Source organism: Papio anubis, chromosome 14 (assembly GCF_008728515.1).
Source record: "Papio anubis isolate 15944 chromosome 14, Panubis1.0, whole genome shotgun sequence".
Lineage (NCBI taxonomy): Eukaryota > Metazoa > Chordata > Mammalia > Primates > Cercopithecidae > Papio > Papio anubis.
In genome coordinates, this window is record NC_044989.1 from 82,759,482 (window position 1) to 82,784,164 (window position 24,683).

Sequence of the window (24,683 nt, forward strand, 5' to 3'; positions counted from 1 at the left end):
AATGGCTATTAAGGAAAAGTCAAAAAAAAAAAAAAAGAAGTTGGTAACTTTTCAGGTAAAAGAGAACACATACACTGTTGGGTGGGAGTGCAAATTAGTTTTACCTTTGCGGAAAGCAGTGTGGTGATTTCTCAAAGAGCTACCATTTGACCTAACAATCCCATTATCGGAATAATGGAATAATGGAATAAAGGAATATAAATCATTCTATCATAAAGACACATGCACATATATGTTCATTGTAGCATTACATACAATAGAAAAGACATGGAATCAACTTAAATGCTCATCAATGATAGATGGGATAAGGAAAATGTGATACATATACACCATGGAATACCATGCAGCCATAAAAAGAATGAGATTGTGTCTTTTGCGGGAACATGGGTGGAGCTGGAGGCCATTTTTCTTAGCAAATATCACATGTTCTCATTTACAAGAGAGGGCTAAATGATAAGAACACATGGACATAAAGAAGGGAACAACAGACACTCTACAAGAGGGTAAAGCGTGGGAGGGAGAGGAGCACGAAAAATAGCTATTGGGTACTAGCCTTTGTACCTGAGTGATGAAATAATCTGCACAACCAACCCCTGTGCTATGAGTTTACCTGCATAACAAAATTGAACCTCTATCCTTGAACCTATAATAAAAGTTTTAAAAAATTATGTTGAATGCAAAAATCTTTCTATCTTTCCTATCTCTTTTTCTGTTTGTTTTCTGTAAACTTTTGATTTCTATTTTTTGAGCATTGAATTCATTAAATACATGACTGCTCCATCCAAGTCAATTCTTTGTTATTGATATTAAACATTGAAAGATTATGACTTTGATGCAAAACAGATTGCACATCTAGCATTTCTCTTCCCATGTACTGTGATATTTGTTAGATGCTCTAAATGACCTCAGCCCATTTCCTCATCTGTAAACATGACTGCAGTCACTCTTACCTCATCAGTCTTGTGGCTGAATCACAGCACGAACTATGTTTGGGTAGCATGAGTAGTCCTGTTTAAATGCTCATTCTTATTTTCTCAGTTCTTGCCTGTATCCTTCTTTGTTCTAACTGGAACCGATATATTTTTATGATGATTGCCCTTGCTGGTCTTCAGCATTTGCTCCAGTTTTCTGTATGTGATCATTGACGGATTTTTCTTAGTATCCTTTGCTTTTGTTTAAAATTTAGCTTACGAAGAAGCCATTCAATGTATGTGTTGATTGAATTAATATAAGATCTTACATATCGGACATGATATCTTATTGTAAAAACAATATTGTGATAGAAGTGAAATAAAAACAGGAATCAGATGAATTTGGTTCTAGTCCTCGTCTCTTTCACTAATCAGTTATTGATCTTGAGTAATTCTGTCATTCGGGAAAACTATACACACACATATGTGAATATTTTTGGAAATAAAAATAATATGGAAAATGCAATCTATTTCATATTTTACATACCAAATTTCTCTTTTCACATAGCTAGTATAGTCTATAATAGTCACCGATGTGTCCAGGACAACATTTAAGTGCAATCTGTAGTTTAAACCAAAGTTTGTTCCAATAGCATGGCTTGAAAGCCATTGAAATAATATTCGACGCCACATGCAGTGTGGTGATGTCTTTGTACTATAATCAAAAATAAAAATCAAGTTAAATTTCCATTCAAGGACTTTTGGAATTCTAACTTATTCAAGTAAACTATATATGGCGTATCTTCATTTAAACTACTTTTATGTGAACTTAAAAATTAAGTGGTTATGAATTAGGTTTATTTCCTAATTTAATGATTTTAAATGTTAGATTACGTGCTCAGTGAGCCAAATATAATTTGGTTATTGGTTCACAGGTTCATCTGAGTCCTTTTTATATAGAGCAACTCAATCTTTCATCCCACATTTAGTTTATTCCTGGTGTTCATTTGTGATAATATCTTCTGCCTCAAGGTGAACCATCTGCTCTGGTTAAGAACTGTCTTTAGATTTGTTTCAGCATTGAAAAAAATATTAAAATGACATTTAAAAATCAATTTTCTTTAATCTAAACATACAAAGATTTGCCTTAAATGGAAAAATCATAATCACTTACGGTCTGAAGTGATCTGGGGAATGGAGGTCGAAAGTTCCTCCTCTCTGGCCTCAAACAGAAAACCATTATGAATTCCAAAGGCAGGGTTTTTGGAGGTTGCCTGTGTGTGTTCTGTCTGTTGAGTTACCCAGAAATAAGCTAGCAGAAAGAATAGCAGAGGTCAGAATTCACTCTGATATCAGTATGGGGTGGTTGAGAGCAATTAGGAAACTTTTGCTGCATTGATAAGATTTCCATAGGCTGTGAGACAAACAGATAAAAAGAAAAGAGGGACTAAAATAAGAGGAAATAATAAGTGGTTTTCTAGGTTAGATAATGACAGGCACTATTGTGTGGGGGTGTGAGAAACAGTGTGATCACTTTCATTTGCAAATTGCAGCTAATGACTTTGCTATTGGTGAAAGAGAAGTTCTAAGAACTAATTAAAAATAATTGATACATTAATGCTAATAAATGCACTTGCTGACCAGCACAAATAGACTTGTAATTTGAGGGCATGTTCTGTGCTCACAGCAGCCTAGACAAAGCTATAATTGAAAGATCATTGTTCCAAAAAAAGTGTCAAAGACTCTTGGGAGGCAAAGAAAAAAAAAAGCCGATTACGCCTCCTACTAAAACGAAGTCCAGATACTTCTTTTGAGTTCCCAGGTGAGTTAACAGGAGACCCAGGGTATGATTAAAGCTTCAGCTTGTCTGAAATCCTCCTTGGTGTTAGCAGAACAATATGGATAGCGTTTGTTTGGGAGCAGAGAGTATGAGCAGCACATTTCATGCTTATTGGGATATATGAAGAGTTTCTCAACCATTTAGACATTTACACAATGCAAGATAAAAAGAGGCACACTAGCAGGATGTGCACACAAAACACTGCTAAGAAACTTATTATCTAAGAGTTGGAGGATAAACCAAAGTCCCAAATAAATTTAATAAGAAAGCTCTGAAAGAGGTACTATGGAAATCAGTATGGGCAACAGAATAACATGATTTGAAGAAATATTTCAAAGATTCGTAAGATTCAAAAATCAGCAAGGGGAACGCAAATAACTATCAGCATAATCAAAAGCACGCACATAAGGTATGTGCCGTGTTTAAGGAAAAGAGGAAAAACATCTTTACAAAAATAGTGTATGTTTGTAGTTGCAGAAAGAGCAGGAGGTAGGAAGCTAGGTACATGGATGTTCAAACAGGCATAGGAGACCTTGAATGTCAGGCTGAGCAGACCATATTTAATTTAGTAGATAACAATACATGTATTTACGTATCACTTCTAAAGCAGAGTGAATTTTGAGACTCTTAGATCATAGCACATATAGTATTCTTTTATAAATGAATGAGGAAAAAAAATCCTAAAAATAAATCAATAAAAATAGTCCCAGTTAACAATGGTGTTTAGCAGAATTCTTTAAATGACATTGAAATGGGAAAAGTTCACTTGTCCCCCTGGCAGAATGTGTGACAGCAGGAGTGGCTCGCTTCTTCAGTGCCCCGCTGCTCAAACCTCTAGGGGGAGCAAACAGACGGGCAGGCTGTGGGGCTCCAACCCCATGGCAGCATCTAGGGTTGAGAGTTTACAACTCCTGAAGCCCCAGTAAGTGTGTGTTTTAATGCACTCTTTCAGCTTTGCTGACTGCCGGCAGCTCATGTTAATCAGCTCAGTTATACCCTCTGCCTTATCGCAAGGACAGAGGGCTTTCTGTATCCCAGGGATTCTTGCCTTAGGATACGAAAAAATAGGATCACCTGTGGATTTGGAGAATGAGTGCAAGATTTTGTTGAGTGGAAGTAGCTCTCAGCGGTTGCATAGAGAAGCCAGAAGGGGGATGGAGTAGGAAGGTTGTTTTCCGCTAGAGTCGGGCAGCCCAGAAGCCAAGCTCTCCTCCAACCGCCCCAGCCAAACACCGCATCTTCCCCTGGTCAATGGCCTGCCAGCTTCGGCGGGTGCTTGTCGGTGCGCTCTTCTGCCAGTGTGTTCCTCTCGAAGTCCAAACGCTTGTGTTAAGGTCTCGGGGTTTTTATAGGCATAAGATGGGGGCACAGTGGGCCAGGATGGTCTTGGAAAATGCAACATCTGGGCATGAAAACAGAAATGCCTGTCCTCACCTAGGTTTGTGGGCACAGACCACCTAGGGGTGGAACCCTCGCCAGGGACCACGCTATTCCAGCAGCACTTCCCTGCCTCTTCCCGTATCAACATCACAACTAAATATATGCTAATGATCTTTGACACCTAAATATGTTCTTAAAGGTGTTTTTGGTCCCCAAATATTGTGCTGAGAATCTCTATGAAAAGCTATAGGTATGTGCTTCCATGTCATGTCTTGTTGATTATTCTGGTGCATATGTGCTGGTGACCCAGAAAGCAGTACTTTACAACTCTGGTTGGCATGCGAAAGAATGATCTCCATAGTCAGATAACAGCAATTACTGCTGAGTCATTGGAGTAACCTAGCAAAGTGGTAATACATATTTGAAGAAGATAGTGTTGATTGAATATTAGACTAAGTGAAAAGACTCAAGGATCGTGGCAGATAGAGACCTTAGACGGTTATAGGGATGGAGAAAAGAAAATCAAAGAGAAGAATGAGTCAAAAATGCCTCAAAGTTATAAATCACAATCTATCTACAAATTCTATCCCAGATTCTTTTTGTTTCTATTATTTATTTATTTTAAAATCAGATTTCTTGATTCATCAGTAATCCATCCATTTCACTGAGTGCCTACTTCTGAATTTCCTAGATATATTGCAGGGCTTAATTAATTAGACTTCCTAGATATATGTAGTATGTCTTGCATATATAATTTCATTGCAGTGACTCCAGTCTAATTATTTAAAACCAACCAGTGTGTTTTCATACTGACTGCCAGTGTTATAATTCATATTCCATAGTCTAATGTATTTTGCATCCGATTATAAGGACTCAGTGTTGGATGGATAGAAACTGATGCTGAGTTAACACACTTCTGTGATAACGGACACAGCAGGATGTCCTTAGATGTGAATAGTGACTAAGAAAAAGAGACCTCATTGACAGATCACAACCACTTAACAAATGGAATCCAGTAAACTTAAATTAGGCAGAGCATTCTGACTGATTCATTGTTGAGGTACAGAACTACCAAAGAAGTTATTATTTTCCTATTTCTCACCTAAGGTTTGTAACTGGTCTTGGATTATGAGGCTAAATATAAATATATATGTGTGTATATATATGTATGTATATATAAAATCGTCATGAAATAGTTTATTAGGAAAGATCAAGAGGTTGAACATGAAGAGAGATAGTTACTACATTTATGCTTACATGCTGGATAACACACACAAGCAAAAAACTTAAGTAAGCGTGGTATTAAAAGAAGGGCTTTTGAATCAAATTGCCTCTGTTTCAGTTGTTGTTTTAATCTCTAACTTTGAAAAATTTCTTGAACTCTCTAAGACTCAACATCCTCATCGAAATAATAGAATATAAAAGTATCTACCTCATACATAGATATACATTAGAAAAGTAACTTTAAAAAATGGGTAATTGAAGTAATTATTCAGAATATTAAAGCACATTCTGTAATACCCATCATCCTCTTAGTCTTAGGGCACTTAGATCTAGGAAATGAAATAAATTATTCAAAAAGCTCTTTATATTTTACTTCATATTTAATATAACAGTATGCCAGAGAAATAAAGATACATGAAATAATCATTGCTTACTGGCAGAACTGGATTTGGGTATTTCTGATGAATTATTTTACCAGCATGAGGGATAACTGTTACAGAGAATAAGGACACCGTAAGTGTGTTTGAAGCAATTTCCTTCGTTTATATTTCCTACTATATAAAGATAGCATAAAAATATGTTAATTTTATGAAAAAAGGAAGTTTGAAAAATCTGAGTTTTAATGGCTCTGCTGTGTGAATTTGGAGAAGTCAGTTAATATATACTAATCAGTGAAAGGAAAATGTCTGCCCTCTGTTGAGGAGCTGTTAACATCAAATGACATTATTTAGAAATGTACTTGGAAAAGTTGCAAGTGTCATGCAAATAGGATTAATAAATTATAAATAGTAGGTGATTGTCATTTAATGTTCTACAGGTGTATACCTTATTACATCAACCAAATTTCCATGGGATTTGACATTTGTTTTTGGATCATCTACTATGTGCTGAACTGTGATAGGTTAGGGAGATAATGGTGAGCACACAGTTTCCCTATCCTCTTATCATACAGTCAAAAAGCTCCATGCTTATTTGTGACCTCCATAGCTCCCAATGCATTTTTAGACCTGTGTTCTGCAGAAACTATTTCTTTAATAAGTGACTGAAGAAATGAGTTAGGAAAGTTGTTTTATACTCATCATAGAAATAAGCTCCTATTTTGTGTAATATTGACAATGGACTCAGGAAAACTTTAAAAAGTATATCCTGTGTATGTGTGTGAGCTTAATAGGTTTATTGACCTTTCTTAGGTGTTAATACACAAAACGCTGTAGTATTTTTATTCTGACATTCCTTGAACAAGCTGCAGAAAACTTACTTTTAAGTGAACATTGGACATTTTTAATTAGCATGACTGTGAGTCAAAATAAAAGTGTTTGCTGTTGTTTCTAATTAATATAATTTAAGAACAAGGTGACATTTTAAACATTTGAATGAGCATTAATTTTTAAGGTTGAAACATTTAAAGTCCCCCTTTTAATGAGGGAATTTATTTTCATAGTAGTTTCAGCTTTTTCGTTAGACAATCTGATGTAATTTAACCCAGTGTGGTTTAAAGTCTTTTTAGAAAATTCAAATTATTTTTTAACAATATGTCTAGGATTAAATTAAAATGTCTTGTGGCTATAAAAAGTTTTGCAACATATGCTTAATTTTCTCTTTCACTGAAACTTACGTTCCATTTCCCCTTCCCCTTCCACATCACCGCCCCACCAAAAATGTTTTGCCTGACATTCACTCTGGTTACTTATTTTTACCTGAGAGAACTGTGTACATTTCTGATTTTAGGGTTTTTCTAACGGCTCTTCAAATTTATTTATCCTTCTTCATTTATTCACAAAATATTCATCAAGTGAATAAGTGATACTATATGACAAGCACTGTTGCAGGCTCTTGAGTTATGCCAGTGAAAAAAACAAGTAGAAGTGCTAAGAATTGGTCACATTGTAGATATTGTGATGGCATGCAGAGTTTTTTTTTAAAAAAAGTAGAGTCATGGATAACTTCAAGTTTTTCAGCCTAAGCAACTGAAAGGATGGATTTTCTGTCAACTAAGCTAAGGGACTGGGTAAAGAAGATTGGGGGAATATGTTGGCAGTGGTGGAAGGGCAGAGGTTTAATTTTGATGAAATATGTTTTATCAGTCTATTGGGCATAAAAGTGGAGAAAAAGTTAGACCATGAGACAAATAAAAGCAGCATGAATTAGTGTTGAAAAGAAGAAAATGGAAAACTGAGCCCTGAAGAACTCTAGCATTAAGAGGTTGGTTAAAAGATGTTTAAGGAAAGGATAGAGAGAGGGAGACTTCAATGGTAGGGAAAGATTAGAAAGGAGCATAAATTTGTTTTGAGGTTTTTTTGCAGGGAGTGGATGTATCCTTTGTGAAAGACGATATTGTGTGCTTTATAGTCTACAAATTATTGACTAAACTAATTGAAGTCTCCTTTCCCAGTTTATGTCTTTATATTCCCTTTTGAAATATGCATAAGAGCAGAAATCACTTAGAAGCCCTCTATTCATCTATCATCTATCTATGTATCATCATTGTCTATCAGTAGTCCTCATATATGAATTAGTCCAGATTGTGTAAGAGCCCACTTTAACTAAATTTATATTACTTTTTATAGATTAATATTTTGAAGTGTCATCATCTTTTTAATATTGGAGTTTTCTTGACTATGTGATTCTACTAATTTCTTCATTTTATAATTATACCAGTTTACTATTGTAGAAATGACTGTTAAAATAATATTTTATGGCTTATTTTCATTTGACAAATTTATTCATAATTTATTTTTAAGGAAAAAGTAAATTTTAGCATATTTGCATAAAAATAGAAGCAGCATATTATGTTTCAGATGACAGAGTTTGTTATTTATTTATTTACTCCTTCATTTATGTATTTTTTTACTTTACCTTCATTCATCTCCATTGACCAAATGACTATATGAAGCAGAATGAATGTAGCACAACCATTGAGACATCAACAGACTAATGAATGTAAAGATTATACAACTATTTTCAAAAATATTTATTGAATTTTAGAAAGTATAATTTAAATGGAAAATAAAGCACTGAATTTTGTTCTATACCTGTGAAATGATACAACATATCAGACTTCCATTTTGGTGAAAGATAATTTCTGTTTAATTATATAAAACAATTGAAGCCTCTTTGAGAGAAGTGCATGTGAAATAGACATAATTGCCTAATTTCTTATCCAAAATGACTGTATCTTTGTATGGCCACCGTGTCTTCATGATTGAAAATACTGTGTGATGAAGATATGGGTCATCTGGCATAAGCTAGTTTCTCACTCCCTCCTCCTCCTCACTGACACTATTTAGATTTCTATTGTCATTCTTTTTCATTTGCACCTCATTCTAAACACATCACCTGATAATTCCATCTCTTTCCCACGCTGCTTATATGCCCATCTCCAGTCACCCGTCCATTCTGTTTGCCACTGTACCTCATTCAAATGTGCCTTCCTTGCTCTTTCTACTTACATTAAAAATACAGACAGAATGCTCAGAAACTCAGGGATCAGAAAGACTGCTCCGAACTGTGATTTTGTTGTTCACTAACCATGTGACTTTGTGAGACGTACATATTATCTCTGAAATATGATCTATAGGTGTTATTGCGTGGTTGTGAGAGTAAAGTAGTTCCTGGCAACATAGTAAATGTTAACTAAATGCAAATATCATATTTCTAATAATGTCGCTTAAGAAAATATTATTTGATCCTGAAATTTTTATTATCTTTTTTTTTTTTTAATTTTCAAATGTCCTTGCATGATACCATTCTTGGCAACTATCTCTCTAAATCTGATGATAAAGTGGTATGGATACTCTTTTTCTCCTTCCTTACCCATACAGTATAATATTGTGCTTGTTCTTTGTGTCTCCTGACCATCACTTCTTCAATGATACATTTTTCTTCTCTGTTCCCCAAATATGGCAACTAACCATAACTTTACCACAAATTTCTCTGCTCTTTCCATTCCAGTTTCTCTTCCTCAAGCTATTCATTTTCTTTTACAATAAATAACCATAATATCCTAAGGAAATGAATAGCCACATTTCAAGCAGTAGAAAAACATAAATAACAGCCAAAGCAAATAAAATATGAGCAGGTCTACTTTCCTTTAGAATTATGGAGATTCAGGTTGGTAAAACTAGCCTAAATCTTTAGATAAGTTTGTTTTCTCTGAATGGGTACATGGAAAATTGCTTGTTTCTACTTTAAGCAGTTCACATGACTTAACTCAAGGACCTACCACCTGGATCAGATAAATATAAAATAGCTTTAATTCCTGTTATTCAGAAAAGTAGTACCTAGGTTCCCCATTCCTACCCTTCGAGAATCCCTTTCTTCTAATTTTTCTGAGGTATTGGATGTTTGCCACATACCATGCTAGGTTTCTGGGCCTTGATTGGATTTCAACTGCTAATTCCACTTCAAATTGAAGCCCCCACACTTTGGACAATGTCATTCGTGTGTGTGTGTATGTGTGTGTGTGTGTGTTTGTGTGTATGCATGTCATTTATGTATTTCAAAGGAAAAGGAAAGTATATATATGCACATATGCATATCCATATTTGTATACTGACAGGATATATGTTGCACAGTTGACCCTCAAGCAACACGGGTTTGAACTGTGTGGGTCACTTATATGTGTATTTTAAAAATAAATACGTTCGAAAAGTTTTTGGAGATTTGCAGCATTTTAAAAAATCTCACAGATAACTGTATAGCCTAGAAATATTGAAAAATTCAAGTATGTCATAAGTGCATAAAATGTATGCAAATATAAGTCACAAGTCTGTTCTATCATTTACTACCATAAAATATACACAAATCTATTATAAAAAGTTAAAATTTATTAACACTTATGCACACAAACACAGATCACACATAGCACCATTCACAGTTGAGAGAAATGTAAACAAACGTAAAGATGCAGTATTAAATCATAACTGAATAAAATTAACTGTAGTACATACTGAACTACTGTAATAATTTTATAGCCACCTCCTGTTGCTATCGTGGTGAGCTCAAGTTTTAAAGGTGCCCACTTAAAATGCTGTGTGATGCTAATAATCTTTGAGTAAGCGGTTCATCTCTCCAGCAAATTGCATATAGCAGTAAAAAGTGATCTCTAGCAATTCTTACATGTTTTTCTTCCTGTTTACTGCAGTACTGAAAACCTCGGATAACATCATGGGATTTGTTTGAAGTGCTACCAATGCTGCTGAAAATGCATCCAGGAAGCAGAGAAAAGTCATAACATTACAAGAAAAAGTTGAGTTGCTTGATGTGTACGGTAGATTGAGGTCTGCAACTGTGGGTGCTCACTATTTCAAGCAGAAAATACATCTTGTAAGCAGATGACATAAACATATGGTAATGATGAATACAGTACAGTACTATAAATATTTTTCTCTTCCTTAATTTCTTAATAATGCTTTCTTTTCTCTAACTTACTTTATCATAAGAATACAGTATATAATATATATAAGATAGAAAATACGTGTTTCTATGTAACAGAAAATACATGTTAATTGACTGTTTATGTTATCAGTAAGTCTTCTATCTGGTCAACAGTAAGCGTTAGTAGTTATGTTTTAGGGGAGTAAAAAGTTGTATGTGGTTTTTTGACTGTGTGTGTTCAACAACTCTAACTCCCACATTGTTCAAGGGTCAACAGTATGCAGGTATGTGCATGTGTTTGGGTATATGTACATAAATTTGTAATGACAAAGAAATACATAAATGTTCTCAATGTGAAATGATAGGGCAATATAGAATTACACAACATGGTATTGGATATTATATAAATTTTAAAACAGCATGTTAAATTTACAGCTATTAATTAGAAAGTTACCCATGATGGATTAGAAAATGAGAAAAATCAAGCAGCATTTAATGTAGACAGTTTTAAAAAGCAAACTTCAAAATCCTATATACATAAATGAGAACAACATTAAATAAGTCTACGGTTTGCTTAATTGAAAATGTATGTACAATTACATTTTAAGAGTTTCGACACAGCCACTAGCAGAATTTAAATTAAGATAAATTTGTCCCAAATCACCAGAGTCAAAAGAGCAATGAAAGCAAGTGCAGAAATAAATGAAATAGCAAAGATGGCAAATCTGAAAGTATAAAACAAGATGAAGGTATATGTTCAAATACAAAATGGTAGACAGTACTCAATCTGTCAGAAGATGACTTTCTTATCTGCAGCTGGTGGCATGCTGGTCATATTTTTAATACCACACTCTGATGTTTAATTAAAATCACGTGTATTTCCACTTTACTGCTAGACTGTGAACTCTTAAGATTGATGATATATATTATACACTTGCATATCTTGACTTTTCAGAGGAAAATATTCTCTCTATAAATATCTAAACAATGAATGAATAGATGAATTAATGAATGAATGGATGAATATACTTGCTGTACAGATTCCACAGATGTAGCATATTTAATGAAAGAAATAATACTCCCAGAGCATAAAAACTTTGAGCCCATGAATATTTGTTTAATTTTAATAAACATAGAACATCACTACCAAGACCTTTCTTGTTGATTGTTATTCAGAAATCAGTTTCTTTTTTACTGAAATTATCGAGGAAAAAAGAAACCATTTATTAAATATGTTTGGGAATATTAGACATTATATTTCTTACATCAGTCTTTAAAATTTATGATGCTGTGATTGCTATTAATATGGAAAGCTCTAAAAATACTAATTAAATGTAATCACTGGTTAAGTATATATTAACTAGTCAGTATATATAGAGTTAAATATATATGTGGATAATGTAACTAATAATTTTTCATACCTTTTTAAATATAAAATATTTCCAAGTAATGCTTTTTAAAATTATTGTTATTTTTATTTATTTATTTATTTTAAACCTTCTATTTTAGGTTCGGGGGCACGTGTGAAGGTTTGTTATATAGGTAAACTCATGTCATGGGGGTTTTTTGAACAAATTATTTCACCACCCAGGTACTAAGCCCAGTATCCAGTAGTTGTCTTTTCTGCTACTCCCGCTTCTCACAGCCTCCACCCTCAAGTAGACCCTAGTGTCTGTTGTTTCTTCTTTTTGTTCATGAGTTCTCATCATTTAGCTCCCACTTATAAGTGAGAAAGTGTGGTATTTTCTTTTCTGTTCCTGTGTTAGTTTGCTAAGGATAATGGCCTCCAGGTTCATCCATGTTCCTGCAAAAAACATGATCTCATTCTTTTTATGGCTGCAGAGTACTCCATGGTGTATATGTATACATATACAAGTTATATATAATACCTATACAAGTGGTGTATATGTATCACATTTTCTTTTTCCAATCTGTCATTGATGAGCATTTAGGTTGATTTCATGTCTTTTCTGCTATGAACAGTGCTGCTGAAAGGTACATTCGTGTATGCATATTTCTTTACAGTAGGATGATTTATATATATATTATATACAGTAGGATGATTTACAGTAGGATGGAATTGCTGGGTTGAATGGTTGTTCTCCTTTTAGCTCTTTGAGGAATTGCTACACTGCTTTCCACAATGGTTGAACACTCCCACCAACAATGTATAAGTGTTCTCCTTTCTCTGCAACCTTGCCAGTTTCTGTTATTTTTTGACTTTTTAATGTATCTATTCTGAGTGGTGTGAGGTGGTATCTCATTGTGGTTTTGGTTTACATTTCTCTAACGATCAGTGATATTAAGCTTTTTTTCATATGCTTGTTGGCTGCACATATGTCTTCCTTTGAAAAGTGTTCATGTCCTTTGCCCACTTTTTAATTAGTTTGTTTTTCTCCTGTAAATTGAAGTTCCTTATAGCGCCGAATATTAGAACTTTGTCAGATGCATAGTTTGCAAGATTTTTCTCCCATTCTGCAGATTGTCTGTTTACTCTGTTGATAGTTTTTTTTTTTTCACTGTGCAGAAGTTCTTAAGTTTAATTAGATATTATTTGTCAATTTTTGCTTTTCTTGCAATTGCTTTTGGGATTTTGTCATAAAATCTTTGCCCATTCCTATGTCCACAATGACATTGCCTAGCCTGTCTTCCAGGGTTTTTGTAATTTGGGGTTTTACATTTATGCCTTTAATTTATCTTGAGTTGGTTTTTGTATATGTTGTAAGTAAGGTGTCCAGCTTCAATCTTCTACATTTGGCTAGCCAGTTATCCCAGCGCCATTTATTGAATAGAGTCTTTTCTCCATTGCTTGTTTCTGTCAACTTTGTCAAAGATCAGAGGGTCGTAGGTGAGTGATCTTATTTCTGTGTTCTCTCTTCTATTCCATTGCTCTATGTGCCTGTTGTTGTACCAGTACCATGCTGCTTTGATTACTGTAGTGCTGTAATATATTTTGAAGTTGGGTAATGTAATGTTACCAGCTTTTATGTATTTTTCTTGGGATTATCTTGGCTATTTGGGGCTCTTTTTTGGTTTTATATGAATTTTAAAATAGTTTTTTGTTAATTCTCTGAAGAATGTCATAGGCAGTTTGATAGGAAAAGCATTGAATCTATAAATTGCTTTAGACATTTGCCCAATTTAATGATACCGATTCTTTCTATCCGTGAGCATATGATTTTTTTTGTTTGTGTCATCTCCAATTTCTTTGAGAAGAGTTTTGCAATTCTCTTTGCAGAGATCTTTCACTTCCCTGCTTAGCTGTACTCCCAGGTATTTTATTCTTTCTGTGGCAATTGAACGGGGTTGCCTTTCTGATTTGGCTCTCAGCTTGGCTCTTGTTGGTGCATAGGAATGTAATGATTTTTGTACATTGATTTTGTATCCTGAGACTTTGCTGAAGTTGCTTATCAGTGAAAGGTGTTTTGTTTCAAGACTATGGGATATGGGATTTTCTAGACATAGACTCATGTCATCTGCAAACGGATAGTTTGACCTCTTTTCTTCCTATTTGGATGCCCTTTATTTCTTACTCTTGTCTGATTTCTCTGGCCAGGATTTTGAATACTCTGTAGAATAGGAGTGGTGAGAGGACACCCTTTTCTTGGGCCAGTTTTCAAGGGAGATGATTCCAGCTTTTGACCATTCAGTATGATGTTGGCTGTGGATTTTTCATAGACAACTTTTATTATTTTGGGGTTTTCCTTCAATATCTTGTTTCTTGAGAATTTTTAACATGAAAAGGTGTCACATTTTATGAAAAGCCTTTTAAAATTTCAATTGTAAATAACTTTCATTTTCAAAATAACTTTTATTTTCATTATTTTATAAATGCTAACAAACAACCCAAGCAATTAATGCTTTTCTGCTAGATATTTTAAATATTGTTCTTATCACAATTTAGACTTAAAAAGTCTTTAATTCTCTTTTTTTAAAAAAGTTTATCTTTTTAAGAAAAGAGCCACAGCTCTTTATGACTAAATGCATTGAATTTTGATCTATTTCTTTGATTTTGAAAAAAATCCAAAATTTCTATTTTATTTTATTCATCTTAAGATTTCTTCCTGAATTTGTTATCTTGTTATTACAAACTTTTTTTTTTTTTTTTTTTTTTTTTTGCATGCCTTTTTTTCTGATACTTCTTTTTTTCATGTAAGTAAAAGTCAGGAAACTTAAAAATTTATTATTTCCAGGAGTATCATTTTCTCCACGAATTAACGTAGCTATTATATATATATGCTTTTTCATTTATATACATATGTGCCTATATTTTCTTATCTCTAATATGATATAGTAATAGAATCTTCAGCATTTTTTTTGCTAGAATTCTTTGCTAATATTTATAAAGCTCATTGAATGCTTCCTGGAATATAGTAAACACCCTAAATACTAGATATTTCTTTGTACATACTATTTCTTTAAAAAAAATTTACAAATAGAATAAGCTATTTTTATACATTTATATATGTATGTAGTTATTAAAGTCTACACAGTCTCAAAATCACTTTGCTTCTTGTTACATAAGCATCATAATTATTATTCTGGCCCCAGACAACCACTGATCTTCTCTTTGTAACTATCATTATTCTTCTTTTAGAATTTTATGTAAATGCAATAATAGAACATATAGTTTTCTGTGACTGTTTTCTTTCACTTAACATGATGTTTTGTTGATTCATTTGGTTGTTGTATACATCAGTAGTTTGTTCTTTTACATGGTTGAGCCATATTCAATTGTTTGAGGATACTTACTTATTTAATGTAATCCTTTAAAATTCAAAGTCTTATAATAAATGTTTTTTTAAAAAAATATACTTAATTTTGGCCTGCAGTAGCGTTTCTAAGCTGGCTTATTGGAATGTTTAAGCTTCCATCCTTTTATGTTTTCTTCTTTTTAATAATTTATTTTTTTCTGGCACAGCAAGAATTTTCAGGTTCAGCCTGTATTTTTCTTGCTCCAACACTGCAATTAACCATTTATCTAAGTGGGTTTTTACGGCATTTTTGTTTTTAAAATATACTCCACTCGAATTATTTGGTTAAAAGTATGTATTCAGAAAATGATTGTGCTGCTTATTTTCCTATTTTCTTCTATGTAATTTTGCTATCAATTACATATACAATAGTATTACTTTGTTTCTGCATTGCAAATTGAAGCATGCTCTCAATCTCACTATTTTAATTTAAAAAATTATAAATATATATCTTCAAAAATAGTTAATCTTCAGATAAATATAATTCCCTTTATCATCTCTTTCCCTACTTCTCACCCATCACTTAGAAGAGAACCAAATTTATTAGTTGCCCCATTTATTTTTTCTCTTTAGTTTTTAATAATTAAACTTATTAATCCACCCATGCAGGCTTTGTGTGTGTGTGATATATGTGTGTGTATATAAGTGTGTATGTGTGCAATGGCTGCCTCATGGCTGCAGGAGATAAAGCAAGGTGGACAAGACAAATCACATTTTAAATATGTTGGTGAGAGACATCCGAGAAAACACACTAATGGTGCTTTATAAAGAAAAAAATTTTATCTATGGAAAATTTTTACCATATCTGAATAGAATTGCTTATATTAAACAAAACCTAGAATACATGAATTTATAGAGTGTGGCTCTCTTGAACATATCACATTAACAGTATAACTATTGGAATATCAAATGCAGACACATCCTGAACCAAAAAGCTTCCTTTGTGCATGCAATCACCTCTTGTATTTAATGAATTCATATACAGAGTCTGAATGATTCTAAAGCAGTATGAATACACCTGGAAAGCAAAGTTGTCTATCCTAGGTTTTTTCCTTGCTTTGTACATGCCTGGTGACTACTTGTATTCTTGAAACTACTGATAAAGCTTAATACTGAGTAGGAGCTCTGATTATTGTAAGTATGATTTGACAGTTTACCCCTTTGGATTGTCATGTATGCCTCTATGTGTGCATATTTTCCTTTTTTCAATTTCTAATATAACTTGGCAATGACTCTATATCTTTTCATAGAGATTTTATGTTTATTTTTACAGCTGCTCAATAATTCACTGATTTCCCAAGTATGGTAATTTACTTTACTGTTCCAAAACATTGTAATTACAAATAGTTATTTAATTAATAACTTTGTTAATAAGTTTTTATTTTTAACTTTATTTCAAAAAGCTTATTTTAGAAAGTTAATTCCAAAAAGTGAGTTAATAGATAAAATAGCTTATAGAGATTGCCATAATCTTATCTGAAGCACACATATAATATTTCATTTCCATTAAATATATATATATGACCTATGAATATATATTTATATACACATAGATATATGCATAGGCCATATATATATATATATATATCTTGCCATACATACGTGTGTGTATATATATATGCCAACAGAGTCAAGCTTTCAGTTTTACACTATATAAATTTTGAGTAATGTTATTTCAGTATAGTTCAAATTTTCATTTATCTTATGCTTGAAGCAATACTTTTTAGAATCACTATATAATTTTTTGTGAGTTCTTTTCTTATATATTGCCATTTTTTATGGTCTTTTGTTTCAGCATCTTTGAAGATAATTATTTATATTTATTATTTATTTCTCTATAATGTATATTGCAATGTGTTTCCTAATTGTTGATCATCTCCAAATTCTGATCATCATGCTTCTTACTTCACAATTAACTGTATTCATATATCAATATATGTGTTAGGCTATCTTTGAATTGATATAAAGGAATATCTGAAGCTGGGTAACTTATGAAGAAAAGAAGTTTAATTGTCTCATGGTCCTGCAGGCTATACAGGAAGCATGGCACCAGCATTGGCTCAGCTTCTGGTGAGACCTCAAGGAGTTTTTACTCATGTTAGGAGGCAGAAAGGGAACCAGAGTATCACATGGCAAGAGAGAGCCAGAGTGAGTGGAAGGGGAGGTGTCATTCTCTTTTAAACAACCATATCTTGTGATGTCACTCTTTACTGAGAGAATGGCACCAAGCATTCATTCATGAAGGGTGCATCCCCACACCTGCCACAAGGCCCAGTTCCAACTTTGGGGATTCCATTTCAACATGAGATTTGGAGGGGGAAAACATCTAAACTATATCATTCTACCTCTGGCCCTCAAATCTCATGTTCTTTTCACATTATAAAATACAATCATGCCTTCCCAATACTTCCCCAAAATCTTATTTTAGCATTAAATCAATCAAAAGTCCAAAGTCTCATTTAGGGCTCAAGTTCCTTCCATCTATGAGTCTCTAAAACATATGAAAAATGTTATTTTCTTCCAAGATACCATGGTGGTACAAGCATTGAGTAAACATTCCCATCCCCAAGGAGAGAAATCCTTCAAAAGTAAGAGTAAACAGGCCCCTGTCACGACCTAAACCCAGTAGGACAGTCGGAGAATCTTAAAGCTCCAAAATAATTTCCTTTGATGCAATGTCCTAAACCCAGGGCTAGTGGTGCTGGGATTGGGCTCCCCAGACCTTGAGCAGGCTTTCCCCTGCAGCTTTGCAGGATGCAACCCACATGGCTGCTTTCACAAGTCAGAGTTAAGTGCTTTGGCTTTTCCATGCAAAGTGTGCAATCTACTGGTGGGGCTAGCATTCTGGAATCTGGAAGTTAGTGGTCTCCTTCCCACAGCTCTACTAGGCAGTGTCCTAGTGGTCACTCTGTGTGGGGGCTCCAATCCCACATTTCCTCTTGGCACTGACCCAGCAGAGTATCTCTGTATGGGCCCCAAGTTTCTGCCAGGGCACCCAGATTTTCTCATACATCTTTTGAAATCTAAGCAGAAATTCTTAAGCTTCCTTTACTCTTGCATTCTGTGTGCCTGCAGGCTTAACACCATGTGGAAACCACCAAAGCTTATGGCTGGTACCCTCAGGCATGGCCTCCAGCTGTAGCTGGGGCCCTTTGAGCTGAGGCAGGGGCCAGAGCTTCCAGGCTGTAGGGAGCAGTGTCCAGAGGCTGCACAGTGTAGCATGGTCCTGGGCCTGGTCCCTAAAACCATTCTTTACTCCTAGACCTCTGGGCCTATGATCAGAAGAGCTGCCTAGAAAATCTCTGAAATGCTTTGGAGGCTTTTTCCTTATTGTCTTGAAGGTTAGCATTTGGATCTCTTTTAATTATGTTAATATCTCTAGCAAGTGGTAGCTCCACAACCTGCTTGGATTCTTTCTCACCACAGAGCCAGTCTGCAAATTTTCCACACTTTTATAGTCTGCTTCCCTTTAAATTATATACTCCAAATTTATGTCATTTATTTGCACTCATATTTGATTGTAGGTTGTTAGAAGCCGCCAGACTGCATCTTGAATGCTTTTCTGCATAGATATTTTTTTTCCCAGCAGATTCCCTACATCATCATTCTTAAGTTTAAACTTCCACAAAGCTCCAAGACATGAGGACAAAGCAGCCAAGTTCTTTGCTAATGCATAACAGGGATAATGTTTTACTCCAGTTCCCAATAAATTTCCCATTTTCATCTGGGACTACATCAGCCTGGACTTTACTATCATATCACTATAATAACTTTGGTCACAATCATTTAATCAATCTCTAAGAAGTTCCAAACTTTCCCTCACCTTCTTGTTGTCTTCTGAGACCCCCAAACTCATTTTCTGTGTCAGGCCATTTTTGAGTTGCCATAAAGAAATACTTGAGGCTCGATAATTTATAAAGAAAAGAGGTTTAACTGACTCATTTTAGGTTGTACGGGAAGTGTGATGCCAACATCTGCCTGTCTTCCAGTGAGGCTTCAGGGAGCTTTAACTCATAGTGGAAGACAAAAGAGTAGCCAGAATATCACATGGTGAGAGCTGGAACAAGAGGCGTTAGGGGAATTGCTATGCTCTTTTAAGCAATCAGATATTGTGTGAAGTCATGCATTACTGTGAGGATAGCACAAAGTCATTCCTGAGGAATCTGCCCCCCAAGATCCAAAAACCTGCCACCAGGTCCTACCTCCAACATTGGAGATTACTCTTCAAAAGGAGATATGGAGAGGACAAACAGCCAGACTATGTCAATATATATGTAGTCAAAATTGCCATCTTTTTTTTAATTTGGGGTTTTGAGTTATAATAAGTTCACCATTTCTTACAAACAGATTTTTAAAAATTCACCCTTGTTTTATTTGAGTACTCACATAGTTTCATTTTTAAATTACTTTTATTTTCTAGATAACTATGTTTATATTTTATTTTATAAAATATAAAATATTCTATCTTATATTTTTCCAAGTAGGCTATCCAGTTACTTTAAAATTCATCTTTGCTCCAGAGATTTTTATATGCCACATTCCAATATACTACATTTTCATATATTTATGGTACTATTTCTAGACTTTCTTTTATAATGTAGTTTTCTGTCTGTTCCTATACCAGTGCCATACTGTTTAATTACAACTGTGTATTAATTCCTACCCTGCCATAACAAATTACCACAAACTCAGAGGCATATTACAATAGATATGTATTGCTTTATAATTCTGGAGGGTAGAAATCTGAAATCAAGGTGTCTGCAGTGCCATGCTCCCTCTGAAGGCACCAGGGGAGGATCATTCCTTGAGTCTTCAAGCTTCCGATGGTTTCTGGTAATCCCTGGCATTTCTTAGTTTGAAGATGCATCACTTCAAATCCTGCATCCTTCATCAGATGGCCTTTGTCCTGTATATCTTCCATTAGCTCCCTTCTGGTGTGCCTGAATCTGCCTCTTCTCATCTTTATAATGGGACTGTAATGTTACTGGTTAAAGGTCCTCCCTAATTAGGTATGACTTAATCTTAACTTGATTACATATAGAAAGACTCAATTGCCACTTAAGGTCACATTCACAGGTACTGGGATTTAAGGCTTGAGCGTATTTTTAGGGGGCTTACAATTTAACTCATAACCAAATGCATCACAGAATGCCTTAATGTTTGGAAGTATTAACTTCTTTTATGTTTCTTTTTCAGAGTTTTTCCAAATTTTTGCATGTCTATGTTGCCTATTAACTTTACTATCAACTAGTCTAATTCTAGAAAAGAGCTAGTTGGTGCTTTTATTGAAAACTTATTAAATTATAAATCCATAAAATTTATAAATTATAAATCATTAAATTAAATCTATAAAATAAATTCCAGAGACTTATGTTTATAACCTTGAATCATTCTACCTAAATATAGGAGATTTCTTTTCCTTTCTTCATGCCTACATTTGTATATTTTAGGAGCATTTAAACTTTTCAAAATTTAGGGTTTTTAAATTTCTTTGTAACCCTATTTTGTGTTTTATGCATTATTTATGTAGGTTTAATACATAGGCATGTACTTTTAAACAATGTCATTTTTCTGTGTACTTAAAAATTTTCTAAATTCTTTCATACTGTAAGTAGAAGCAACTTGTATAAATCACAAAATATGGTTGCAATTGTTGTTACATATAGTTATAGGTTATTCATGTTAAATTCAATGTGGTTTAATTATTGTATGAATAAACCAGGGTCTTTTCCTGAGAAGCAATTGTGTGAGTCTCCTTTTTTTCTATCAAATAATGTACTGAATAAATATCCATATCCATATTTTTAAGTACACATTTGCTGGAAGCTTAGAGTGGCATTTTTGTATACTGTAAAAATTAAACAAAGCTTCCTATTGCATGGCAGTTTAGAACAAGTCAGAAGCCCTTTGGTTTTAACCAGTGCTTGGGAATGACAGCAGAATGGGTTCTGTTATCAACAAAAGACTACACGAAGCATTTTTAAAAATTTGATTAAAAGGAACTAAATTTTATTCAGAAAAACATTGAATACAAAGAATACAATTAATCATAAAGCTTAGTAAATGCATTTTAAGTAGTTTTACCTGACATCATAAAATGTAAGTAAGCCTTATTTATTAAAACATTTACATTGGTTATCTTTGAGGAATAGAAGATGATATATTTTAAAATGGTATAATGGTTACTAGAGTGAAGCAAATTAAATGTCTATCATCTCACTTAGTTTTATGGTTCTGTGGCAAGAGCAGTTAAAACCTACTTATTAAAAAAATCCCTAATACAATGCAATTGTATTAAATATAGCTTTAAATTATACAAAAGATATCTAGACTTGTCCAATCTGTATATCTGCTACTTTGTATTCTTTGACCTACACCCTTTCATTTCCTTCTCTTCCACCCTCATCCCTGGTAACTATGGTTTATTTTCTATCTCTGTATATTTTATTTTTTAAAAAATTCCTTATACAAATGAGATCATACACTATTTTCCTTTCTATGTCTGTTTTATTTTTATTTTATTTAACATAAAGTCCTCTAGTTCCACCCATCCTGTAGCAAATGGCAGGGTCTCTATTTTTTATTTTCAAACAACTTACTTAATTGTATTCTTTTTCAAAGTGTGCCTAGAAATGTATTGAGATAAACATTTTTTGGAATAGTTTCCTTATGGAGTACACTTAAGAAACAGAATTCAAAGGGCTTAGGGTATTATTATGCCCGCATATTCAGAGATGATTTAGTAAAAGTGTGCTAACTTCTTTACACTGAAAAGAATATGTTATTGATTAACTTGATGTATGATTGCAACATTGGTGCATTTTTACCAACCAGTAAGTATTAAGCTTTGCCAATTCTTTCTTCCTTGTGTCTTTAGAATACAATTACAGCCATGGGGCACCACGCCCAGCTCATTTTTTTTTTTTTTTTGTAGTTTTAGTGGAGACGGTTTCATCAGGTTGCCCAAGCTGGTCTCGAACTCCTGGCCTCAAGTGATGTGCCCACTTCAGCCTCCCAAGTACTAGGATTATAGGCTTCAGCCACTGTGCCCAGCCCCAAGTAGAATACTTTATACCTAATCATATGGAACACAGTGAAACATGCAAACTGAGCAAAATAGCAAGAAAATAACATCTTCAAAGCAAGGGAGATAAGAGCATGATGGTGGGAATCCATGATTCTACATCATGTTTCAAATGAATGATTCAAATCTTATCAAAATGTGGCTCAAAACCAATATTTAATAGTATGGGTCAAAGACTGTAATAGTCAATCAGACTATTTAGAGAAATACTTGATAATACAACAAATGGATCTCCAAGTTTCTGTGGCTTAACATAATAGAGATTTATTCTTTCTTTATCTATCAGGCCAGTGCTAGTGTTCCTGCTTAGCATGGGAATCAGGGACCCAGGGACCCTACCTTTCATGACTTCTCTACCCTCTTGAACTTTTTGTTCTGTACGTACAACTGATGGGAAAGATTAAGTGGAGAAGTCAGACCTATTTGTTAAAACTCTTTTTGTCATTTAAGTTCATAACTGTTTCTCTCATAGCTTCCTATAAGTGCTTCACAAAATATTTTCTATTCCATTGGAATAACACTAGCACTAATAATGACAGCATGTATCTATGATAAGGATTCTAGCCCACAGAGAAGTGCATCCTACAGAGTGGGAAGTGAAAGTAAGTCTCAGTAGTAGCAGATCTTTCCAGGATAATGTTAGAATATCACATGTAGGTCAGGCCCTGTGGAAAAGCTAAGACCTCTAGATAGTGAGCTCTTTATTAAGGGAAAACTGCAATAACTCATGAGAAAAGGTTTTAGTAAATGAATAAAGAACATGTATTGCTTCATTCAAACAAAATAAATATATACATGCTATCATGTGTTTTCTACCAAGAACATCATACACTCGTGAAGAAACTCTTGGGAATCATGGAAATTAGTTGATGAGAATCATAAAAGTTTAACCTCTCAGAACAATCTCCCTTAGATTTGTGTCCACACTAAGAGAATGAGTATTATACTATGATAAGAAAGAGTCAAAAATGAATATTTCAATTAATTTCAATAAATCCATTGAAAATATTGAAGCATTGTTAAGAAGGAATACCTAGAAGACACATTAAGTAATTGCTGTGCTTGATTTCTGATATAGGATGCTATGTATTCTTTCTTAGCCTCCCTTCCTGCCTTTCACACATTTGCCAAACCTTAAATTCATATTTTGACTATAATGAAGTCAAGTTACCATTGCAGAACTCATCACATAACTAGAAATCAGAGACACCATAGTGTTGGAAACCATTGGAAAATCAGACTGTTGTGATTAGAGACTATATCTTATTACCCAATAGTACCAGGAGATATCACTGTTTGGTCTATTTTATTCATTGAAAATCAACAGAAAATTAACACAAGAACAGAAAACCAAATACCACGTGTTCTCACTTATAAGTAGGAGCTAACCCATTTAATCTTTCCCATCAGCTGTACATGGACATAGAGATGGCAACAATAGACACTGGGGACAATAAAGGGAAGAGGGAACTATGGGAGAAAGACTTGAGTAACTATTGGGTACTATGTTCACGACCCGACCGATCATTCTTCAAACCTCAGCATCACACAATATACCTATGTAACAAAACTGCACATGTTCTCCCTGAATGTAAAATAGAAGTTGAAATTATTTTTTAAATTAATGTAGACCCCCGTAGAATACTGAATTGTAAACTAATTTCTATAAATAAGGTAATATCTTCATTATTTAGTCGTTACTTGTGTTAAAGATTTGTAAATTCACACATCCTTCCATTCATTCATTAAGTCAATTATTCATGTGTTTAACAGATACTTACTCTTTCCTGTCGCTCATAAAAGTTTTGTGATATGTTCTGGGGCACAAAAAATAATCTTTTCTGTCCACACAAATTTTAAAATCCTTTGCAGGAAACAAATAGACATTAGATTGCAGTTAACTCTTGATGAATCATAGTAATTTGTGAACATAATTGTGGCCATGGGTAATTCAAATCATTATTAAGACAAATTGCCAAATCTTTTATTATTGATCAGACTAAATGATTTAGTCATTAACTTTGGCTTAAGGGCTCTGACTTGCTCACCTTTGCAAGGAAACTTAGGAATATGCAGTCCATGAATTCATTAAGACTTGTCAGTCTGTAGGGGCT